At 44.0% G+C, this 25,125-nt stretch overlaps 1 protein-coding gene and 1 non-coding gene across 3 annotated transcripts in view; one reads left to right on the top strand and one right to left on the bottom strand.

Moving 5' to 3' along the window:
- Positions 1 to 412: 412 nt before the first annotated feature.
- Positions 413 to 483, bottom strand: trnag-gcc. The gene has a single exon. It is a non-coding gene; the product is annotated as a tRNA-Gly (tRNA).
- A 23,768-nt stretch (positions 484 to 24,251) lies between these two features.
- Positions 24,252 to 25,125, top strand: part of LOC103185090 (NEDD4-like E3 ubiquitin-protein ligase WWP1) — a 58,918-nt gene continuing 58,044 nt past the window's right edge. The window contains exon 1 of one of the 2 annotated variants that reach the window (XM_042332311.1): positions 24,252 to 24,400. The gene's annotated coding sequence lies outside the window, so the exon portion shown is untranslated. The remainder of the gene's footprint in view (positions 24,401 to 25,125) is intronic. The other variant, XM_042332310.1, reaches the window with a different exon arrangement.

Raw genomic sequence — 25,125 nt, forward strand, 5'->3', positions numbered from 1 at the left:
ATGTAATGTAAATATAATACATTAGTTGCTATTCTTGTACAGTATTTGAGTTCAGCAAATAAAAATCTAAATACCAAATCATAAAATAATTGTTTTATATTTCAGTTTTAAAATGTAGCTTTAAGGTAAATGGCACCAATTAAATTAAATCATTTTATCCAAGAGTTGCCTCCAGAACTATGGCAAAAGGCAGCTCTGGAGATCATATGTCTAAAATTTTAAATTGCTTAAGGATTGTTGTAAGAATCCTGACCATGCAGACAAATAATAGGGAAGATTACAAAAGACAGACATGTGCTTAAAGACACCCCCACACACAGATAGGCAGATTTTCTTTTACACAACGCATGCTGTATGGAGACAATTACAGCATTAATTTTTAACCATAATATAGCAACTTTAAAAATATGTTTGCATTGGCCGGGAATCGAACCCGGGCCTCCCGCGTGGCAGGCGAGAATTCTACCACTGAACCACCAATGCAAGTTACATTTATAACCCTGATTTCCCTCCTCATATTGTTGCCCAAAAATGCATTTTTAATCTTTTTAATTTTATAAACTGTGGAGAGATCTTATTCTCTGCAGAAAAAAACACAAGGACCGTTTGAAACTGATTCTACAAAACGTGCTTCTGTGCCTTTTTATTTTTATTTCCTGGACTTGCAATGCTCTGTCATGACCGTTGTAAACAGATGTAATCTGAGCCTCCAGGCCTCTGGTCTTGGTGATGTGGCAAACTCCACTGCTGCAAGCCAGACAGATGTACAGTATAAATCCCATTCCTTTGCCAGAACCATTCCTTAAGCAAATAGAGGCTACAGGCTCAAAGCCTTGCAATGAGAAGAATAGATCACACTTATTTTTCCCAGAAATACGCAGGAGATTATCAATGTTTTACTAGGCTGTAGATTAATCACAATTGTCCGGTGTAGTTTTCTGTACTATTTTCTATGATCGTGGTTTGTAGGCACATTAGAAGTAATGGACTTGCTCAGGTCTAAAATCGAGGGGTTTCGCTCAACTGCCTCTACCATAACTTCCTCCTCCCCCTCCCCCACCCTCAACTGGCCTCCACTCACCCCTTCGACCCTGTTCCTATCTCCCGTTCATCCGGCTCCTCTCTCATCTCCCGCATGAAACCCACCACTGGTTCCCTTGTCTCCCACCCTCATTCCGACATCTTTTTTGTCCATCAAGCTTCTCCATTCTCACTCCTCTGCTAACTAATGTCATCAGCCGCTCCCTCTCCATTGGCACAGTACCTCCTTCTTTCAAAACCACTGTCAACACGCCCTCCTCAAGAAATCCTCACTAGTCACCCCCCCATCCCCTATGCTCTTCAGCTCCTTGATCCCTTTGCTGTCTTTGATACCGACAATCACTCCACCTTCTTCGCTGTGTCTCCTCCCTGCCCTAAATTAGGACGGAAATGTGAACCGTAGCTCTGGCTTCTCCTGGTTTCACTCTTGCCTGTCCTAACGTACTCACTTTCCCTCCTCCAATGGCTTCCCCCCACTTTATTTCTGCGATTACCATATCCATATGCTCCCTCCACTCAGCAAATCCTGCCGTGATTCACATCCTCCGCCCACTTTACCCATCATCAAGCCTTCAAGCAATCTGCTCACAGGAATTCTTTGCCTGAGTCTCTGCTTTACCCCTGCCTTATCATATTCGTTAACATCTACCTCTTCTACTGTACTTGTGGCCAAATCCCCCCAATCCCCCCACCCCCCCCACGTACTTCCCAGTTAGTTGTGTGAAGCACTTTGAGATGTTATCCCTACATGAAAGAAACTGCTTGATGCTTTAGTGTGAAGGCAGGAGCATTGGTATTCTGGAAGGATGTGATCAAATGGATCAACGGCCTTCTTTATTGAAACCTCTTGTTATCTTGAAAATACTCCAATAGAAGGATTAAATCCGGTTTCTTTGAAAGCATGGCTTGAACATACTTTAAAAAGTTATAGCGTTCCGAGTATTTGCCTCCAAGAAGGTGAAATTCCATGGACATATAACCAACAACTTGCAGAAATGTAGTGCACTTCAAATAGGATAATATTCTGGATTCCTTTACAATGATGAGGCAGACATCGGAGAGGGGAGGAAGAAAATGGGGGGTGGAGGGGGTGGTGGAAGAGGGGGTGACCATGGTCAAAGAGATAGGCTTTAAGGCAGAATTTAAACACAGATAGAGAGGGAGCAAGGTGGAATGATGGAGGAAGGAAGTTCCAGTGGTTAGGGGTTTAGTCACTAAAAGCTTGACCACTTGCAGTGCTTAACAGAGACTGTGCCAGAGAGGGGGCGGAGAAGAGGGGGCGTAGCAGTTTTGGATTAGCCGAGCAGAGAAGTGGGGTAGGAGAAGATAATAATAATAATCATTGCTTTTGATATAGCGCCTTATTATGTTGTTGAAATGTCTCAAAGGGCTTCACAGAATATATTGTAAAATTGATTGACTGTGTATTTTGTGGGCAAAATGAGGCCGCCAATTGCACACAGCAGTGTCCCACAAACAGTGCTGGATTGATATCAAAAGAATAGGGTGATGTTGGAATGTGAAGGGATTTATAGGGGAGGGGGAAGGTACACTGTTTGTACGTCTTGCTAAGACTGGTAACTCTGCCAGTCACCCCGTAGACCTTTCAATACTCTGTTTGAAAGTTTTTCTTAACAACCAATGTTAAACTTATGGCCAATAGTGTCTTTCAACTCTTGCAACCTGGCTCATTTGGAAGCATTCTGTGAAGGCCCAATGATGTGAAAGGTACTATATCAAGTGCAAGGATTATTATAACCTATCAAATCACTTTTGAAATCCTTTTGGTATAGTAATAAGTGGGTCAGGCTCTTTGAAATGCTAATTTTACTGAATTGTCTTTGCAGACTTCAAACAGCTGTAATTGAATCATGGGATCATCAGTGCATCTGTTTTTCTCACAAGACAGCTAAGGTGGAAATGACTTTATCAAAGAACGTCTTGGAAAATTTAAATCAAATTTAATCACGTGTATTTTATGAGCAAACGTCAACAATAATTTAGATTTATAAAGCACCTTTGATACAGAGTATCATTCTGGAGTGCTTAATAAATACTGTGCACGACACTGAGGGAGGAAGTGACCATTGACATAGTCACAGAGGTAAAGTTTTAATGTTTTTTGAAGTATAGATAGGGGGTTAATGGAGGGAGGTCCAGCAGGTGAGAGCGTTGTGATTGAAGAGGCAGCCTCTGACAGTGGGGCAGAGGAAGTGAGGCTATTGAAGATCACACAGATTTGGAGGAGTGAGGGTATGAAGGTATTTATGGATGAGAATCTTGAATTTGATCCACAAAGACCCTGGGAAATAAAATTTGGGCACATTAATTTTCAAATGATTAAGGATGTGAGTGGCAGAATTTTGAATGACCTGGAGTGGAGCTAAGGTGGCCAGCAAGGAAGGAATTGAGCAGTTGAGTTTGGGGGTAATGAAGGTTTGACTGAGAGTCTGGCCACATAAGGCCGAAAGTGATGGAGGTGGGTGATGTGACAAAGATACAGAAACCCCATCTTGGTCAGGGACTGGATGTGAGAGAGTAAAGAGCTGAGGGTCGATTGAAATGTTGAGGGGCTGCCCTCTGGTTCAGTAAGGTGGAGATAGAGACAGGTTGAGAAAGTTAGACCAGAAACAAGAAAATATTAGCAGAAGGCTTCCATTGTCCATTGAACTTGGCTCTAAGGTGACATGCTTGGCAATGGAATATTCAGAATTGAGCCAGTCTCGGAAGTCTCTGTGGCAGTCTCGGAAGTCTGGTTCCTGGGCCGGGCAGGTCTGCAGTATTCCAGGGTACTGCTCATGACAGTACAGCCACAAAACATAAAATACTGCAGATGCTGGAATTTGAAACAAAAACAGAGAGAGCTGGGAAAACTCAGCAGGTCAGGCAGCATCTATGGAGAAAGGAAAGTTAGTCTACGTTTCGGGTCCACGACTCTTCGACAGAACACCACTTTCACCTGTTCTGATGAAGGATCATGGACCCGAAACGTTGACTCACTTTCCTTTCTCCAGCGCCTTGGGACGTCCTCCTGACGTGAAAGGCGCTTTATAAATGGAATCTTGTTGTTGTTGTTGTTGTTGTTTCTCCATAGGTGCTGCCTGACCTGCTGAGTTTTCCCAGCTCTCTCTGTTTTTGTTACAGTATCGCCAGCCTGGCTCATCGGAAGGACCTGATAGGACAGACGAGTCATTGGGGGCAGGGAGTCATCCCACTCAGCTCCTGTTAACCCTGCAAGTTAAAGCCCTAATGGGTAGGGTGGTCCTAGCTGGACAAGCAATGGGAAACTTGCCAGACAGTGATATCAATAGCAAACTATGTGGTTTTAGCTGGTTAGACTCCAGGAGTACCCCTACGCACACTCTGGGGTCCTCAAGCCTTGGCTCTTGCCAACCTGAGCCTAATATTTTCCAGAATTGTGTAAACACGATGCATCCCTCCAGGGAGAGAGTTCACATTCCATTCCAACAATCTATCTCTGGGATTTCCATGTGTAGGTGGGATGCATGGAATTCTCAGTTGGTTTGGATACTTTTAAGCATGGTGATGGGTTTCTGCACGTGTCAGACATCGGGCTGACCAAAAAAAATGTAATCAAAGGTGACCATATAGATGAGGAAAAAGAGGGGACTAAAGATAGAGCCTGAGGTCATCCGCAGGGTGTGATAGAAAGAGGAGAAGCCACTTGAGGAAATGAGATTGGGATGTCCTCCCGACCTGAAAGGCGCTATACAAATGTAATCTTGTTGTTGAGATTGAGGCAATGGGCCAAATAGCATCAGAACTTGGAAAGCAGTCCCAGGCAAATTACGTTGGCTAAAATTAGAACCTAGATCTTCCACATTCTCTTCTACACCTATTACAGTAAATGTTCCAGTAATACTATAATTTGCCTTTTAACACACATGATGAAAACATTTTAAACTGTCTTTTGAAGTCGCATTAAAATAATTCCTTTGCATTTCATAAAGTGCCTATAACATTAAAAGATTTCAAAGCACTTTAAGATAATTGGTGTCAAGTGTAGTGATTGTGTCTGCAAATGCAGCAGCTAAAATGTGTACAACAAGGTGCCAGGAGCATGAGACAAATGATAACCTTATCTAGAGGATCGTTGGCCAGGACACCAGAGATACTTCCTTTTTGAAGAGTGTTAAAGAGATCTTTAACATCCACCTGAAGAGGCAGATGTGACCTTGGTTTAATGCCTCATTTGAAGGATAGCACCTCTGGCAATGCATCACTCCTCCAGCACTATACTGGAGTATCAGCCTCTTTGTTCAGTGTCCCAAAATGGAGCTTGAACTTCTAAAACATATATTCTAGAGGCAAGAGTGCTACCATCTGAGCTAAGATGACTAATATCTCTGTAATTATCAAGTTAATCATAAATTGAGTGTCATTTTTAAATTGTCAGTGTTACTGGTAATGATATAAATTTATCTAAGTTTTTCATTAATAAAATAAAAATTACAGAAAATCCCCTGCTGTAATGAACGCCAAACCCAAAGACTTCCTGTGTCTGATGACATGGCAAGAATTAATGCTGCAGTGAGAGGAACTTGCGCAGATGTGACAGACAGCAGGGAGTCAGGAACTCAGCCTAGTGATTAGAGCGAGACTGTGCTTATACAATTCAAAACTGCGCCAGTAGGATTTAAAAATAAACTATTTCTGGTTTGTGTGATAGGATGGGGATGAACTGTTCTTTGCAGCATTGGAAGAAGGGATTTAAACAGTAAATTGAAGTCTGACTGCTGTATTAATCCCATTGTGGGAGAAAATGATTCAGCTGAGTTCACATAACGGTTATTAGGAAATGCATCAAAAGATTATCAAATGTGGCAGAGCCACCCTGATTAGATTGGAAAACGTACAAGTCTACCTGCCTTAAACGGCTCTAATACCATGGGTAGATTGGCACTTAATTTGATTTTGCTGGCTGAGATTGGCATTCTTTGAAAAAAGGCACGCGTTTTGTGTGAGGTTTCTGCTGCTCTGTGTGCTCTGAGCACTGCAAGGTACATATTGTTGTGTCAGCCTGGCTCATTTGGTGGCCTCTGAATCAAATGGTTGGGGTTGTGTTCAAGCACCACGTTGGAACTTTGAACTTTCTAATACAGTGCTGAAGGAGTGTTGGAGTGCCGTCCTTTGGACAAGATGTTAAACTAAGATCCTGTCTGCCTGTTCAATGGCTGTTAAAGATCTCTGGTACTATTCAAAAAGAGTAGCAAGTTTTTTTCTGTCCAACAATCTCTCTGATGAAATTGGTCAAACATAGCTGTTTGCAGGAGGTGACTGTACACAAATTGGCTGCTGTGTTCACCTACAAAACACAATCACTACGCTTTACATTAAATCCTGTGGAGAACTTTGAGATGACCTCTCAATGTGAAAGGCATTATATCAAGTGCATGATTATTTATTAGTGTCCATTAGGCCACACTATGAGAGGATGGGTGCAGGTTGTGCTGCAGACAGATTTGAATCAGTTTCACTGGCATGTGGCATATTATATCCACCAATTGCAATGGGAGGTGAGAACAGTGAGAATGAGATTTTGAAGTTATAGTCAAATTGAGTTACCGCAGTGCATGTCTCATTAATAATACACCTCAAACCAGCATTAGCAACAGTGTGAACACCAGTGGGAGGAGAAGAAAAAAAAATTTAAAAAATAGGGCTTCAAACTGGAGTTTATTCTGGTTGGTTTAAAATCCAAGGATTGATCTGGCACAGTTTATTGAATGTCCAAGCCCTGTAAAAAATTGGCAAGTCATTGTAACAGATGGCACGGGCAGTCTGAGGTGCCGAGGAAAGGAATTTGCAACAGTGTTCAAAGGTCAAATAACCTGAAGGGAAGGAGAAAACAAAATGTACTCCACCTAAAGAGAAGCTGCCTCTACATGAACAGGGAACCGGGGCTCTTTAAATAGAAAATTGTATTGTGTAAACAGAGATCAGGTCATCACAAATAGGAAGTTGCTCTATATAAACAGGATCAACGGGTTAATGCCAACAGAAAGTTGCTCCCTATAAACAGGAAGATGGTCAAAATATGACAAAAGTTACAATGTGATGTAAGTTACAGGTAGTCCACAGAGCAGATAGATTAGTCCTGAGTATTTTAAACATGTGTGGTTAACTACAATATAACACTATGAACTACTTTTGTTTGTTTGATGATAGATTAATCATAGAAGATTTAATATGGTGCATAATATATTTAGCATTCAGTTTGATATTTTCAAAACACATAGTGATAAAATAATTGCAGGTGTTAAATTAATCATTTAAAATTCAAATTGATAAATTCAAAATTGAATGATATACCTATTAATAATTGAAGATAATAAGTTAATGATTTAAGAATCAAGCTGTTAGAATTAAGATTTAATATGATTGTTTTGATATTCAAGATAACAGATTAATAATTGAAGATGTTAGATTAATAAATTAAGATATGTTAAGTGTGTGAGTTAATAAAACAGATTAATAATTTAACATTCAAAATGGCAGACTAAAGATTCAATACGATAAAATATTAGCTTCAATATCATGGATTAAAGATTTTAGATTCAATATCATGGATTAAAGATAGGAGATCATAAATTATTGATTTTAACATTCATCTGATTAATGATTTAAGATTAATTTAACAATTGAGATTATAAATTTAATATTTAATGTTTTAGATTCATAGTGATATATTATAGATAAAATATATTACATTAATGAATTGAGATACTGTACGGGTTTAAGATTCAATATGATTAAAGATTGAAGCTGGATTCATGATTTAAGATAGAAACTAAGTATTGATTTAATTAAATGTATTTAAGAGTAAATATGATAAGGTTAAGATTTAACATCAGAGAATAATGACCAAAGGTGATAAATGATTTGGCTGAAAATAATGTAACATTCACTATGATACATTTAGATTCAATATGATAGAATAATTAATTAAGATGGAAAAAGAAGAATTTAATATTCAAAATGAAAGATATATGAATCAAGATCAATTTAATAAATCCAGATTGAATCTGATAGATTTGCGATTCAATATATTTGGTCAGCCGGGTGTCTAACACATGTGGAACCCCATCCCCATGATTAAGAGTATCCAAACCAGAATGAAAGTTCCATTTATGCCATCTACATATAAAAATTATTGAAAAGAATATATTAATGATTTAAGATTCAACGTCATGGATTTAAAATTCTATAGCCAAGATTTATGATTTGAGATTGAAGTCTTCATGACTCAGTAAATAATATTAGTTAGACAAAATTGCAACTTCAAGGATTGGTTAGTCTCTGACCACCAGTAAACTGACTGACCTTTGATTGTATGCACTTAGGTGTCAGCCTGATTCAGTTTGAAGGACATTCACCTCTGAGTCAGAATGTTGTCGGTTGAAACCCCACGTTGGGATTTGGAACCCATATAATCTGAGATGACGTTCCTATGCAGTACTGGTGTTGGGGGATAGCACGGTATTGTCAGAGGTGCCATTCTTCGGATGAGACATTAAATAAGGTCTCTCTTCTGCCTTATTTAATGATAAGACATTAAATAAGGTGCACGTTAAAGATCCAGTGGCTTGAAAGCTGGAGGAACAGCTAGAACTGTTGTAAACTTTGTTTTAGAATGACAATGGGATACATTAAAAAAGACAATAACTAACACAAAATTCAGTGTGCTTCGGCACCAGAAAATAGAGCTTCGGGCTCATTGTAAATTATTCAGGTACAAACAAGTTACTCTTTCACTTCATTAACGTTTGTGGGACTTTGCTGTGTGCAAATTGGCTACACAGTCACTACACTTTACAATATATCCTGTGAAGCACTTTTGAGACATCTGTCTGATGTGAAAGGCAATATAATGCAAGCATTATTATAGAATTGTTATTATCATACACTAGTTACAAATGCTCTTTAGGGTGCCTCTCTATAGCACCAGGGCTAAAACTATTAATTCCCAACCCAAAGGTCCTGCTTTGTTGCATACATGTTTGCCTTCACACAGGCAAACGGTATCATTGCTGATCTCGCCACTAGATAGCGCTATAATACAATGGATACAGGACTCACAGGATTGCAGGTCTGCAAACTGAACAAACTGCAAGAGATCTGACACTTCTCAATGAGGAGTCCACCTGCAGCAAGAGGTGGCAGTAGAGCACCGAGAGATGGAGAAGGTAGCTGGACCTTTGCCAATCTGTAGAAGCCAGCCTCCAATTGAAGCTCACTTTAAGAGGATCGAGCAGTGGAAAGCCTGAAACCCTGAGAAGAGTATAATCTGTCTGTATGTCCAGTGCCTGGAATCCACCTTGATTGGTTTGCAGACAGGTAAGTAGATGCTGCTTAAGCCCTGCACCTCCAACTGGTGGAACCATCGCTCAATGGAAAGTGATGTGTGTCCGAGCTGTAGGCAGGAAGATTGTGGCAATGATTTTACGCAATTCATGCTGAGCTGTATTGCCTACTAAGAAGCTTGCAGGGAGTTCATGGCTCAGCACCCCTCCCCCCAATCTATCTACAATTCACCTATTTAAGAGGAGCTGGGAGTGCAAAGGCCTATGCTCTGAGGCGGACCATAGCCAGTCTTCCGAGCAGCCCCCACCTGCTTTCCACTCTCCTGTCTCGTCGGCGGTGCCCGCCCACTTCTGGTCCAGCGGGCTGTTCGTTGGGGAGTCCTACATCCGCTTGGCTGATGGATCTCAGAGTCTGCACAGTGAGGAGGACAGGGGCAGCCCTCTGTGAAGCTGGCATGGAGCCTGCATCTGCACTCCCCCTCCCCCCACTAGAATATTTTCACCAACCGCATATGGTTTCTGATACCTGCCATCCACCTAGTGAGGATTCAAACCTGTGCATATCAGATGTCAAACGAACAACCAGTTCTCCTAGGAGAAGGTGGAGTGCAGGGGGAAGCAGGGTCTTCTTGGAGCTGAAGCAGATCCACTGGGGCAGGGACTCTTACAACTCAGCTACCATTAACCCCGCAAGCCAAAGTCCTAACAGGTAGGGTGGTCCTAGCTTGGCAAGCAGCGACAAAATTTGATAGACAGTGCTCTCAATAGCAAACTACTGATTTAGCTGGTTAGATTCCAGGAGTACCCCAACGAACACTCTGGGGTCGCGAAGCCTTGGCTCTTGCCAACCTGTGCCTAATACTTCCTGGAATTAGGTAAGCAGGATATGTCCCTCCAGGGAGAGAGTGCATATTTTGTCTCAATGAATATCTCTGGAATTTCCATGTGTAAGGTGGAAAGCATGGAATTCTCAGTTTGCTTTGAATACTCTTAAGAATGGTGATAGTGATGTCAGGTTGGATCCTTAATCTGTGCTGTATTAGCTGATCTCAGTTGGGAAAATAATAATAATAACCACAATAATTATTCATAATAATAATTAATGAACCAGGTGTGTCAGCCTGGTTCAGTTGATAGCACTCTCACCTCTGAGTAAGAAGATTGTGGATCCAAGCCCCATGTCGAGACTTAGGAACTCATATAGTGTAAACTGATACTCCAATGCAGTGCTGGGGGAGTGCTACATTGCTGGAGATGCTGTCCTTCAGATGAGCCGTTGCGATGGTAGCATACTCTGCCGATTACTTTGTGGTGCCATTGAGTTCACCTCACACTGGGATGTCAGTGAATGAACTGGCTGTTTACAGGGCACTGGCAGCTGCAATCCTGGACCCAACTCCACGGGGTCACAGAAGTACAGCTTAGTGCAAAACGCCAAGCCAACAGGTGCAAGCCCACCAGCCTCTTCTGTCCTATTACCAGAGAGCTATTATCACCAGACCCATATGAGGAGTTAGTTGGTGGAGGAGGAAGGTGACTACTTTGTCTTGGTTGATGTGACTTGGAACTCACTGACAATCTGGATTCAGAGCACCAACTTCATGCAAATGCAGTCTTTCCCCGTAATTTGTCATTGATGATTGAGCTATCCTCTGAGTGGGGTATTCCCACACAACCTCTGAGCCTCGAATCAGATTTCTGTGCCGTTATTCTACCCAAGTGACTTTTACATGAACTCATTACCTCATTTTCTCAAACTCCTGCTGCTGTGCTCGTCTTGTAAATACGTTTCGTAACGGTGCAGACCTCATGCAATAAAAATAATAATCCTCCCATTTGATATAGCAGCTTTTACCCAGACGGATATCTTAAAATGCTTTGCAGGATTCGCAGGACTGTAAAGTGTGGTGAGTGTGCATTTTGTAGACAAACCTGGCAGCCAATTTACACACAGTCATGTTCCACAAACAGCCATGAAGTGAATAATAATAAATAATAATAATAATACTTGCATTTGATATGGCACCTTATCATGTCTTCGAGACATCTCAAAGCGCTTCACAGAATATAGTGTAAAGTGAATTGACTGTATATTTTGTAGTCGAAACACAATTTATCAGTTATCTGAAATGACAAGTTTTATCTGGGGGATTGTTGGCCAGTGATTACAGAGTTGATGTGCATTTGTTATGATGACCTCTAGACTTTCCTATTGTATGTAAGAGATTAATTGTGTTTTGTTTTTAATGCTGCATATAAGGGAACTCTATCACCTCACAATCCAATTAGAGCCACAAACCAACGAGTGTATTGCTTGGGAGTGTTACCTGTAAACTATGCAAAGGTTCCATGTCAGTTAATGAACATATTTGCTGTAGCTTCTATGCTCTATAGTTTGATATGAGTTATTTTGGTTCAACTGCCGATTAGTTAGATTCTTCACTCCAAGAGTTTCTCCATGTTCTGACTAACAATCTTCCAAATAAAATTGTTCACTCACTTCATGTTAGTCCACAAAAACATACAATAACTTTGCATTGTGTCCCGTGAATCACCTTAAGGCATCTCAACAACTTGATAAGACACTATATCAAATGCAACGATTATTATTCTGATTTTATGCAACATACAATACAAAATTACATTTGTAAAGCGCCTTTCACATCAGGAGGGTCCACCTCCTCCCAAAGGATTGGGTTGTTATGGGCTTCAATCAGTTCAAAGCCTCCCATCAACTCTCCCAACCTCCATGTAGACGGAACTTTGCTGTGGCCTACTGGGTCGGACGCCACAGCATGTTCCCTCCAGACACCAAGGATACCCTCCTGGGTCAGTTGTAGAATTCCGGACTTGTCCAACACTGGCAGAGGGGCCTCTCCGGCCGTTACAGACTTCAGCCGGTGGAAGAAAGATTTGGGATCGTTCGTGTGTAGTTGCACCCTCTTTTGGAATGACACAACCCATTGATCCCGCTTCATTTCTCTAATAACCGTCCTGGGTTTGTGCCGTGCTTGGTCGTAAGTTGCCATAAGAGACTTATAAACAAAATAGAAGCCCATGGTATTAAAGGGACTACGGCAACATGGATCCAGAACTGGCTAGGAGACAGAAAGCAGAGAGAGGTAGTAAACGGTTGCTTTTTGACTGGAGGGAGGTGTGTAGTGGTGTCCCTCAGGGGTTGGTATTGGGACCACTGCTCTTTCTGATTTATATTAATGATCTGGATATAGGGAGCACAATTTCCAAATTTGCAGACGATTTGCTAGGAAAAATAGTTGATGGTGAGGAGGATAGCACAGTGGTCCACATAAGCAAATCTCTGAAGGTGGCAGGACAGGTAGATAAAGCTGTTAAAAAAGCATACGGGATACTAGGTTTTACAAATAGGGGCATAGAATTCAAAAGTCAGGAGGTTGTGTGGAATAATTATAAAATGTTGATTAGGCCTCAGTTGGAGTACTGCATTCAGTTCTGGGCATTGCACTTTAGGAAAGATGTTAGGGTGTTGGAGTGGGGGCAAAGGAGGTTTACCAGGAATGAAGCACTTTAGTTATGAGGAGGTTAGCGAAACTAGGATTATTCTCCCTAGATGCTTTCATGCATGAGTTGGTTTTCAGAGCAGAAAATTCATGAAATTTGCACAAAGACGAATTGCTTCTTGGAACAACTGATTATTTATCTGTCAGTTGACTCAGTGCATGTGTGGTTTTGCGACAAAAACAAGTTTGGCAACGTGCATAACTGGGTGGTGTGTCAGGGGCAATGCTCTTCTAACATGAGCGATGTTGTAATGCCAGACATTTCGGGTATCTGTGCATGGTCCCTTTCTCCAAAAATGTACGAACAATGATGGCTTTGTATCAAAGTCATCCTAATGACTTGGGTATGCTCTCCCACTCCTCCCACTTGCAGTAAAACTTCAACAAGACGGAAGCCACACTCTTTGTCTCCTGTTGACGTCTTCTGTTCTACGGTTCAGTCCTCCTCAACCTACCCGATCTGTCCTTAAAATTCTCTGAAACCGTGCGCAACTTAGGCGTCAGGTTCGATCCCCAGTTATCCTTCCTTCCACACATCTGGTCCCTGACCAGGACCGCTCTCCTCCGCTTTCACCACATTGCCTGTCTCCAACAATACTTCCCTCCAGAAGCTGCCGAAACCCTTGTCCACATCTTCGTCACCTCTTGGCTGGATTACTCAAATGGCCTCCTTGCTGGTCTCCCTCCTCCACTATTCCCCATGTTCAATTTATCCAAAACTCCGCCGCCCACATTCTTACCTGCACGATTCCTCTCGTCCTTGCCAAACTCCATTGGCTCCATGTCACAGAGAGGATCGACTTCAAGATCCTCACGTTAGTATTTAAATCCCTCCATGCTTTGGCACCTTCCCTATCTCTCCAGCCTCTTCACTCCTCACAGCACTATCCACTGCCTCCACCCTACTGGCTCTGCTCTCTTCCTTGTCCCTCGAATCCTCCACTCCACCATCGGTAGCCGTGCCTTCAGCCACTACACCCAGAAGCTATGGAACTCCCTCACTCAATCCCTCTGCCTTACCCCCTCTGTTCCCATTTTCAGGTTGCACGTGAAGACCTCCCACTTCGACTGTGCCTACGATCATCTTTCCCCTACCTGTGGTTTAGCATTGGGCTCCACCATTGTCAAACGCTCTGGGAAATCGCCCAATGTGGAGAGCGCTATATAAATGCAAGTTGTTGTTGTTGTGATTTGATAACAGCTGATGAATGGGAATGATTTGAAGGTGACCATTGCACATATATTAAAAGCAGGAAAGCTATAAATCACCAAGGCCAATGAGATTACAGACTGACATATTTGGCAAGGAGTAACTCCTTCCTTCTATAGCTAGATTTGAAGAACAATCAATAAATGTTTTCACATTAATTAAACATCCATTTCCATACAGGCTTTGTGTCCTTGACGGGTCTAGATAATTTGAACGGACTTCCAAACTTTTCCCTATATATTGGGTCCTACTCAAAGTAATAATAATAATAATCCTTGGATTATCACATCATTAAAATATTTCAAAGCACTTCACAGGATTTACTGTGAAATGTAGGGATTGTGTATTCTAGGCGAACGTAGCAGCCATGAAGTGAATGACCATTTATTCCAGGGGATTATTAACAATGACACAGGGAGAAACTTTCTTTCCTTGTTGAATAGTGCCATTGGATCTTTAAAATCTACTGAACGTCCTAGCATTCCTGCATTGAACTCAAACCAGCATTGCCTCCCCTCTTCTCTCACCACAATTATAACAACAACAAAATTACATTTGTATAGCGCCTTTCATGTTGGAAGGACATACCAAGGTGCTGGGGTGTCGGGATTGGGGTGGGTGGAGGGCAGCGCGGGAAGCAGGGAGATCGAAAGCACGGTTGAAGAGGAGGGTCTTGAGATAGGTCTTGAAGGAGGAAAGGGAGGGGGCGAAGCGGAGGGATTGTGGGATGGAGTTCCAGAGGGTGGGGGCAGAGTGACAGAAGGCCCACCCGCCAATGGTGGGGTAGGCGGGGCGGGGGGCAGAGGACATGAAGCAGGCCGGAGCCCGCTGAGCGGAGCATAACCCACATGAAACCCACCACCTGCTCCCTCGACTCCATCCCTACCCCTCTCCTTACCTCCCAGCTCCACCTCCTTGCCCCTCTACTCACAGACATCATCAACTGGTTCTCTCTCTGCAGTGGCACCATCCCCACTCCCTTAAAAACAGCCATCATCATCCCCATCCTCAAAAAAACTTCTCTGGACTCAGCTCTGCTTTCCCACTACTCCCATCCCCCGATCTCCAACCTCCCTTTCCAAGGTCCTAGATCGAGTCGTTGCTTCCCCGCTTCACTCCTTCCTCTCCCGCCGCTCCGTCTACGAATGACATGTTGTTCATCTGTGTCAAGGGCTCCCTCTGTCTCCTCATCCTCCTTGACCACTCTGCTGCCTTTGACACTATTGACCACTCTACCCTCCTTCACTGCCTCTCACCTCAACCTTCACCTGGACTTGAATGGTCCAAATCCGACCTCTCACACCATCTCCACTTTGTCTCCATAAACAGCTTATTTGCCAGCCCCCGCACAGTATCGTTCAGCGTTCCTCAGGACTCTGTCCTTGGTCCTCTCTTCTTCAACTTGTACATGTGACCATGCTTTGGGACCTCGTCCTGATGTGACATGTGCTATACAAGTGTAATTTGTTGTTTGTTGTTGTTATCACACATGCACTAATCTACAGTGCTTTTACATTTGGCTGCATTTTCATAGGAAGGGCACATTCTCAAGTGGCTGTTTGCCCTAGTCATGCCCTAGGGAGCAGTTGCTAGGGCTCAACATCTTGTTGTGACACTTAAGTGCTTGTTCCACCACAGTTTGCTAAGCTGACAGTCATTGGGGCAAACTGAAGCTGTTTCGAGTGTACTCTCTTCCAACGTCTGTGCAACACGTATACAATTTGAGGTATAGCTCAGATCAGGAGGTAGGGTCTAATTTCATGCCACAATCTGTGGTACCAGGCAAGGCAGTAGTGCTGTCACCATAATACTTACAAAGCCCACCTTTCTTCTGTCGGGAAGCTTGTTCAAATTTCCACTGAAACATCTGAATAAACACAGTCACCTGATGGCACTGTGAACACTTACAGCCTGTACTAACTGTGTTGTGCTGTGCCAGAGTGGCAAACTTTAGAGTACACCCTTCTCTCTTTCCTTCTCTGCCCCCATGAGTTCCAGGCCATTGGAGAAAGTATCTAAGAGGGAGACGAGAACAATTGGAGCACAGGAATCCACACACGCTTTTTGTCACTGCTAGTGACCAAATCGATCATTTCACATTCCCATCACTGTCAACCACCTGGTTACGTATGAATGGATGTTATTTTTCGTAATATATTTGAGCTTCCGAAAATAGCTAAGTTTTGCACGAGGTTAATATTTTGTTCGCCAGGTATTTTGGCAAGCTCTTTCTGAATCGTCTTATTAACCGTACCTGTTGCACCCATGATTACAGGAACTACATTTGTTTTACCTTGCCACATAAGCCTGCATTCAATTTGTAGATCGATATATTACCTGATTCTAGTTCCTTATTTTTTACATTGCAATCACTTGGGATAGCCACATCAATAATAATAATACACGTACACTTGATTTGATTCTTTATGATACTATCTGGTTTGTTATAGCTGATTGCCCTATTTGTATGTACTTGTGAGTTCCAGATTACTGTGATGTTGTTTCTCTATGTCACTTTTGCTGGTTAATTATTATTATTATTATTATTATTATCAAAGAATTTCTCTTGTTGTCCTGGCCAACAATCCTCCAGATAAAATTTGTCATTACTTCATGGTTGTATGTGGGACATTGCTCTGCTCAAATTGGTTGCTGGGTTCGCCCACACAATATACAGCAAATCCTGTGGGGCACTTCGAGATATTTCAATGACGTGATAGGGCACTGTATAAAATGCAAGGATTATTATTATCTGACAGCAGCCTATTGATGCACTGCAGCTAATGCTGGAGGGAGATGAAGACAAATTGTTCAGCTGGAACTGATTTGTATTTGTCATATTTTTGCAATTGTGCAATACGGTAAATAAAAACCTATTCAGAGAGTTTCTGGAGGAAGGGTGGAAATTGTTCCTAATTTCGAATCTTTATCTTTCTTTGGATGATTTACAACAAAACTGCTAAACATGTCAGAGGGAAGTAAAGGTCTAATCTCAAAAAGTGACAGAAAGTATCGTCCAATTCATATTGCAATGATAGTGCAGCTGACCACAGACAGGCTTCAGTGCTGTCATATAACAAAGTGTTGCTTGTGCCTCTGGGAATTGTTATCAGTGCTTGGGTGGATGGGATCAAGCTCATAATGGATCAGGCTTGGCTGTTAAGGGGAGGGGGAGTGGTCAGCAGGTGCCTGATACATCACCATGCTTAAAAGAGTATCCAAACCAAACAGAGAGTTTCATATATGTATGCCACTACACATGGAAATTCCTATGTCTGGAATGGAATGCACACTCTTTCCCTGGAGAAATGCATGCTGCTTACCATACTACTGGAGCTCAACCAGCTAAAACCATATAGCTTGCTATTGAGAGCACTGGCTGGCAAATTTCCCACTGCTGGACCAGAGAGAATCACCTACCTGTTAAGGCTTTGCCTTGGCCTTGCCTTGGAGCCACTCAGTTAAATAGAACACCAACATCCACAACTCAAACTCACACGTGGATAATAGCCACTAAGGCAAGGTACTGGAGGGTGGCTGCATCCACAGAAGAAAGGAAAATAGTCTTAAAATAATCTTCAGTGGAAGTGAGGGAGAAAATTGACATGGAAACAAATAAAATTCATGATAATATATTATACACGGTTATTAGATATCTCTCAAGGAATTTTAGACAGTATCCTATTCTTGGCTTCAGATAGTGACCACAAATTGTTCACGTGCGGTTCAGTTCTTGACGTCACCCATCTGGACCACACAAATGAATTACAACCTTTAATTCCCTCAGTAGCATCAATTAACCTTGGACAGCAGAAACCCTCATTTTCCCACCTCCTGAAAGAAACTGAAAAGATATAAACAATCATAAAAGCATTCAGATTGTCAAAGATTGCTGCAAAAATAGATGTTAGGACAAATCTTAAACTCAATATGTCATTTTTGAAGTATGTTTTCTTTTCTTACATTTAATTATATTGAAGTGAAGGTCTTATCAATATAATAATAATAATAATAACAATAATAATAATCGTAACTATGAATTGCAATCCTGGACAGAATAGAGTGCCAGTATTTTGATTTTGTACAATTATATAGCTTAAAGCTGCTGCCCCACATGACCCATATTTGCTGTAGTGTGAGTTTGAAATTCCATGCATTCTGAATTCAAAACACTTTGCATGTGTTTTTTTTACAAAATATTGAATTTATGCAAAAATATTAAACTAGATTTTACAATACATTGTATGTTCCTTCACCCAATACAACAATGAGAATTGTTTGAAGTTTTATTCATTTATCTGATTAAAATGCAGCTTTTGAAGTGTATAACATTAACTTTATCTTGTTTTGCCGATATAATTTTGAAAGAGAAAGAAACAAAGTCATCACTGATGACACACAAACAATTATAACAAACTATATCATTTATTGCATTTGATATTGTATTTTATCATATTGTCAAACTATCTCAAAGCACTTCACAGGATTTAGTGTAAAGTTTGTATAGACAAATATTTTTACTCTCTTATATTTTAAGACAAAAAAAGTTTTCAGGCTAAGATTGGGAAGAATTTTGTGCCTTGTATGCCATCGTTTAAATTGAAGCCTCAAAACAAATTCTTAAATGAACTGAGGTATAAATATGGAAAACTAGTACTTTTATGGAACAAATGATCCTCCAAGCAAAGCTCTTAATGATATATCACTTTTCTTGTCTATTCTGGATGCTATGAGACTCTGTTATATGCGTGTTGCAAATAAAGCAGTTGTTTTCCACATATAATATAGTACATAAGTATATGTGTGTGTGAGAGAGGGTAGTGCTTGTTTCGACCATGAACAAACCAATTGAAGTCACTTTTGGAAGTAAAGTATTCACACATTGATCAAAATAAATCGTTACCAAATAAAAAATAACAGTCCACACAATCCCACAGAATATTTTCCTTTGCTAGAGAATAGATGGAGGCCATTTCTCTCTTAAATAAGCTGCTGCCTTCAATTACCTCATTAACCCCGGCAATGAGGTCGCAAAGTTTCCACAGTTTATTCAACTCACAAGATTGCTTTCCACAGCGAAGTCCAGGTTTGCCTTATCACAATGTGTATGTGAGAATCAGTTTACATATGTGTGATTGTAGGGCTCATTGTGTGTGGATGATGCAACTGTATGTGGGGGCTGCCAATTTTCACATAACAATATCCCACAAACAGCCATAATATGAATGAACAATTTTATCTTGAGGCGTTTTGGCCAGGACACCGGGAGTAAGATCTTAAAAATCCACCTGGACAGGCAGATAGGATGGCACCTCCAATCATGCAACCTTTGACAACATTGCACTGGTGGGTTGGCCTAGACTGTGAATTCAAAGTCCCGATATGTGGTTTGAACCCGTTACTTTGTGACTGAGGAGAGAATGCTATTAATGAAGCCAGGCTAACACCAAATAGGTATGAGTAATCTGAAACAAATATCAAACTCAATATTTTGTTTGAAGTTTTCAAATACACAAAACAGACACAATTTGGTATAGTCTCCCCAATCGACTCCAGCTTTGTGAAACATTGCAGTATGCAAGTTGGCGGCTGTGTTCACCTACTAATACAGTCACAAAACTTTATAGTAAATACTGTTAAAACATTTGAGACATCTCGACAATGTACTAAGGTGCTATATCAAATGCATGCATTATTATTATTATTTAGGTGTAGCACATCAGTGGAAATAAATTCCCATCACATTTTGAATAATGTCATGAGCTCATTAACATCCACCTGACACATACAGACACATAAGACCTCAATTTATGAGTCATTATTATAGTATATTATAATTCATGTCATTGAGACAACTCAAAGGCGCTTCACAGAATATATTGTAAAGTGTGTATTTTCTGGATGAAATGCAGCAATGCAGCACTCTGTCTGTATTCAGATAGTGCCTCTAACAACCAATAAAAACCATAGCACTGTGACTACTATACAGTACTTCTTGAGTTTATGTGCTTGCCTTTTGTAGAGTTGATGAGAAAAGCACATTTAAAACCAAATGCAGGTTTTGATATGAAAAAAATATGAGGTGGGGGGGAAGGACGAGATTAATTCAGTCATGAATGAGAACTGAAGCATCAGCATACAGATCTGACTCGAGGAACCTTAAACCGTAATCCGTATTTTAGTGAATCTAAAGGCAGTGTATCCATTATAAATATCTATTACATCAAGAACTGAAAAGTTGATAATGTATCAAATTTCTCAAATACAACAGAAACAACAAATTTACATTCATATAGTGTTTTTCACATCAGGAGGACATCCCAAGACGCTGGAGAGACCAGGGTTTGCACCCGAGATGGAGGTGAGGGCTGGTGGGGGGGGTGGTCCGAGAGAGGTGGGGGAAAGATGAAAATTCATGAATTACTTGTTTATGATATAATTCCTTTTTGTTGCAACAACAACAACTTGCATTTATATAGCACCCCCTCATGTAGGGCAGCATCCCAGAGCGTTTGAAGGTGGCGGAGCACAACGCTGAGCTGGGGGAGGGAGGGTGACCGTGGGCACTGTCGAATAGGAAGGTCTTCAGGGATGACCTGAAGATGGGGAAGGAAGGGCAAGGAGGAGGGATAGAGGAAGAGTGTTCCAGAGTTTCAGAGCGTAGTGAATGAAAGCGCGGCCACCAGTGGTGGAATGGAAGGTACGAGGGACCTACAGAAGGCTGAAGCCAGTCGAGCTGAGGCAGCAGGTTGTCGGTTGGAGGAAAAGAAAGTTGGACAGGTAGAAAGACGCCAGAGCATGAAGGGATTTCAAAACAAGGGTGAGGATCTTGAAATCAAACTGTTTAGCGATAGGAAGCCAGTGGAACATGGCTAGAATTGGTGTGATGGGGGTATGAGTTTAGTGTGGGTGAGTGTGCGGGTGGCGGAGTTTTGGATCAGCTGGATCTTGTGCATGGTGGAGCTGGGGAGACCGGCAAGGATGGCATTTGAAAAGTCAAATTGGGAGGATACGAACGCATGAATGAGTGTTGGCCCACCCTCCAATACCGACGTGCTTGAGTTTCCACCGAATGTCTCTGTAAAGCACATCCAGATGCCCTCTTATGTGAAAGGCGCTGAATAATTGCAAATTGTTGTTTTATTTTTCTTGTGTATTTTTTTCCCAAACAAATAAAGCTCGACTTTACAAAATAATGAAAGAATAATTTTTTTTATAATGTCCCGTTTATAACTAATCTGTTACTATGCTTTCGTTTACAACAACAACAACAAGATTACATTTGTATAGCGCCTTTTATGTCGGGAGGACGTCCCAAGGCGCTGGACAGTGTACAGCATTTCAGACCCGAGCTGGGGTCAGTGAGGGAGAAGGGAGGGGAGGGGAAGGGAGGTGGCTGATGGCATGGTCAAAGAGGAGGGTCTTGAGGCGGGACTTGAAGGAGGTTAAGGAGGGGGCGAGGCGGAGTGACTGGGGGATGGAATTCCAGAGGTTGGGGGCAGAGTGGCTGAAGGCTCTTCCGCCAATGGTGGGGCGGGTGGGTCAGGGGACATGGAGCAGGCCAGAGCCGTCTGAGCGGAGGGAACGGGCGGGTTGGTAGTGGGTTAGGAGTTCGCAGAGATAGGGTGGGGTGAGGCCATGGAGGGCTTTGTATGTGAAGACCAGGATCTCGAACTGGATCTTCTGAACAACAACAACAACAAGATTACATTTATAGAGCGCCTTTCATGTCGGGAGGATGTCCCAAGGCGCTGTACAGTCAGGTCAGGACCCGAGCAGGGGGAAATGGTCAGGGTGAGGGGAGGGAAGGGAGGGAGCGAGGAGGGAGTAGAGAGTTGAGAGGGGAGCTGAAGGCACGGTCAAAGAGAAAGGTCTTGAGACCGGCCTTGAAGGAGGAAAGGGAGGAAGCAAGGCGAAGGCACTGGGGGATAGAGTTCCAGAGCCTGGGGGCTGAGAGGCTGAAGGCCCGGCCACCGATGGTAGGGCGGTTGGGGCGGGGGATGTGGAGCAGACCGGAGCCAGAGGAACGGAAGGTACGGGCAGGTAAGTAGGGGGATAGTAGGTCAGAGAGGTAGGAGGGAGCAAGGCCGTGAATGGCCTTGTAGTGAGGATGAGGATCTTGAATTCGACCCTCTGGGGGATGGGGAGCCAGTGGAGGTGAGCGAGGGTGGGAGTGATGTGATCGCGAAGCCTGGTGCGGGACAGTACACGAGCTGCAGAGTTATATAATAATAATAATAATCCTTGCATTTGATATAGCGCTTTTCACGTCGGAAGGACGTCCCAAAGCGCTTCACAGAACACACTGTAAAGTGAATTGACTGTAAATTTGTGAGCGAACGCGGCAGCCAATTGCGCACAGCAATGTCCCACAAACAGTCGTAGATTGAAAATGCCAATTTTATTATTGTTTTTGGTTTTGGAGGGATTATTATTAGGCTCTGTGTGGAGTAAGGAAACTTGCCCAAGGTTTCGCCCTGCCTGGAATTGAACCCAGGTATCTCGCTTGCAAAGCGAGTGCTCTAACCACTGAGCTACAGGACTCCAGAGTTCTGAATGACCTGCAGCTTGTGGAGGGAGGTGGCGGGAAGGCCGACGAGGAGAGAGTTCCCATAGTCCAACCTTGAGGTGATAAAGGTGTGGACCAGAGTTTCAGCAGCGTGAGGGGTGAGGTAGTGCCGTAGTCTGGCGATATTCCGGAGGTGATGGAAGGCGGTGCCAGTTGTGGTGCGGATATGGGGAGAAAGGACAGCTCAGGGTCGAACAGAACCCCGAGGTTCCTGACTGGCTTTGAGAGGTGGAGAGTGCAGCCTTGGATGCTGATGGTGTCAGCGCCTGAGGTGCGGAGGCGCTGACGTGAGCCAATCAGGAGGGCCTCAGTTTTGCGCACGTTTAGCTGAAGAAAGTTGTCTCTCGTCCAGGACTCGATGTCGGACAGGCAGGCTGTCAGGACATCGGTGGTCGTGGAGTTGAGGGTAGAGGAGGAAAGGTAGAGTTGGGTGTCATCTGCATACATGTAGGTGACGATTTGGAAGAATTCCCCAAGTTTTAATTTGAAAAATAAGAATGCGATTTCTTAATAGTGAGGTGCAAGATTTTAATCCTTTCATTTATGAAAGGATAAGGTAAAAATGTTTCAAAACACTTGCATCAAAAGTAATGTCCATTACTCTCTCAAATTTAGGATTATACGATCCTCACAGTTGACCCAACCACTCCAATCTGACATCCTGTGTAATCAGCTCGAGACCTGATCGGATGACACCCTTCACCACATGTGCAGCAATGAAGTACGGTAAAGAAAAGCAGACATTTGAGACCCTGCCGAAAGAATCCGGCCAAGTCCTCTGATCTTCTAACTTAAATCGTTCATCGAACGTTCTAAAACGTCGTTCGAAAACGTTATCAAATCTAAGTTTCGAACGCGGTGTTGCGCGGCTCCCTTTCGTTTGGACCCCCAGCGCGGCTGAGAACGGGGGACGAAACGTGAGCGCGTCGGGGGCCTCACGCACTCGGGCGCTCGTCAGAATTCCCGTGGCGTTAAATGAGAAGAAATTGATCCCAGTTGCCCTGACCACCAGTCCCTCCCAACCCCAAGCCACCCGCCGCCCAAATAACATTGGTCACTGGCAGTTTGGGGACCCGCGTCATCCTGCCCAAATGCAACCAGAGTTCTACAAAGAACGTGACGTGCTCTCACAGTCGTGCCGCGGGGACCTGAACCCATGACCTTGTTATCTCAGGGGACAGAGGTGCTGTGCTCCCAACTGAGCCAGACTGACACCAGCAGCAACACACCCCACAGACACAGCACAGCACAGCCTTCCCTTCCCAGTGAGTAAACACCACACACCCCTCCCCCCCCTTCCCACAGGCGCGCGCACGTCCAAGCGTCACCAGCCCCGGGGGGGGAGGGGGGGGTAGTGTGGGCGCTGACGTCAGTGACCATTGTGGGAAGGCGTCCGGGAGGACGTACGTACGTGCGGGCGGGCGCGCGCGTGCGCGCGCGAGCGCTGAAGTCGGCGAGTGCGGCCGTGCGCGCGCGCGCAGTGTAGTGTAGTGCAGGGTTGACGGTTGGTCGGGGTCGCGCGCTGAAGCGACGGATCACGACGACGGCGGCGGCGGCTCCGTGGGGGGGGGGGCAGGGCGGCCCGCGTCGGTGTGCGAGATGGGAGTCGGCGAGCGGGGCCGCGCGGCGGAGAGGAGCGACGAGGACTAGAGAGAGCTCGGAGAGTGTCGGCCGCCCGGGGACAGGCAGAGAGGCACGGGGGTAGGCCTTGAGGTCGGTAAGAGGCCGCGCACAAACCCTGGGGTTCGGCCCGGGCCCGGGCCCGGGGTGGGGGGGGGGAGCGGAGGGGGAACTGCGGCTGTAACAATGGCGTTTGTCTGAGCCTCGGGGGCCGCCGACTCCTCACACACACACACACACACCGCAACCAGCAGCGCCCCCGAGAGGATGGCCACGATCGCCGCTCTCACCCGGGGAGGGACCGGGGCCGCCTGTTTACAGCGGCCTTTAAACCAGACAGAAAAGCCAGTTAGGGCCGTGTGTGTCTCACACCCACAGTGTGAGACTGTCTGTCTGTGTGTCTGAAAGACTCGAGAGACCTGAGGGGCTGTGACTGTCTGTCAGCAGAGACCTGGAATTGGGGGGTCTACAACCCCCCCCCTCCCCCCCCAACACAAACACACACAACAACAACAACAACACATCACCTAGTGGTGCATAGAGTGATACTGCATGGAAATTATTCGGGGTCCCCCCCCCGCGCCTTGTCTCCCCTCGCCCTGTCTCGCCCCGTCGCCCCCCCTTGCCTCGTCGCCCTGTCTCGACCCGTCTCGCCTCGCCGTCCCCCCTTGCCCCGTTGCCCCCACCTTGCCCCGTCGCCCGCACCCTGCCCCGTCGCCCATCCATCTCACCCCGTCGCTCGCCCTCGGCTTGTCGCTCGCCTGCCCCGTCAGCCCCCCTTGACCCATTCCCCCCCGCCCCCCATCCTGTCGCTCCTCCTCT

Source organism: Callorhinchus milii, unplaced genomic scaffold (assembly GCF_018977255.1).
Source record: "Callorhinchus milii isolate IMCB2004 unplaced genomic scaffold, IMCB_Cmil_1.0 Scaffold2, whole genome shotgun sequence".
NCBI classification, from domain to species: domain Eukaryota; kingdom Metazoa; phylum Chordata; class Chondrichthyes; order Chimaeriformes; family Callorhinchidae; genus Callorhinchus; species Callorhinchus milii.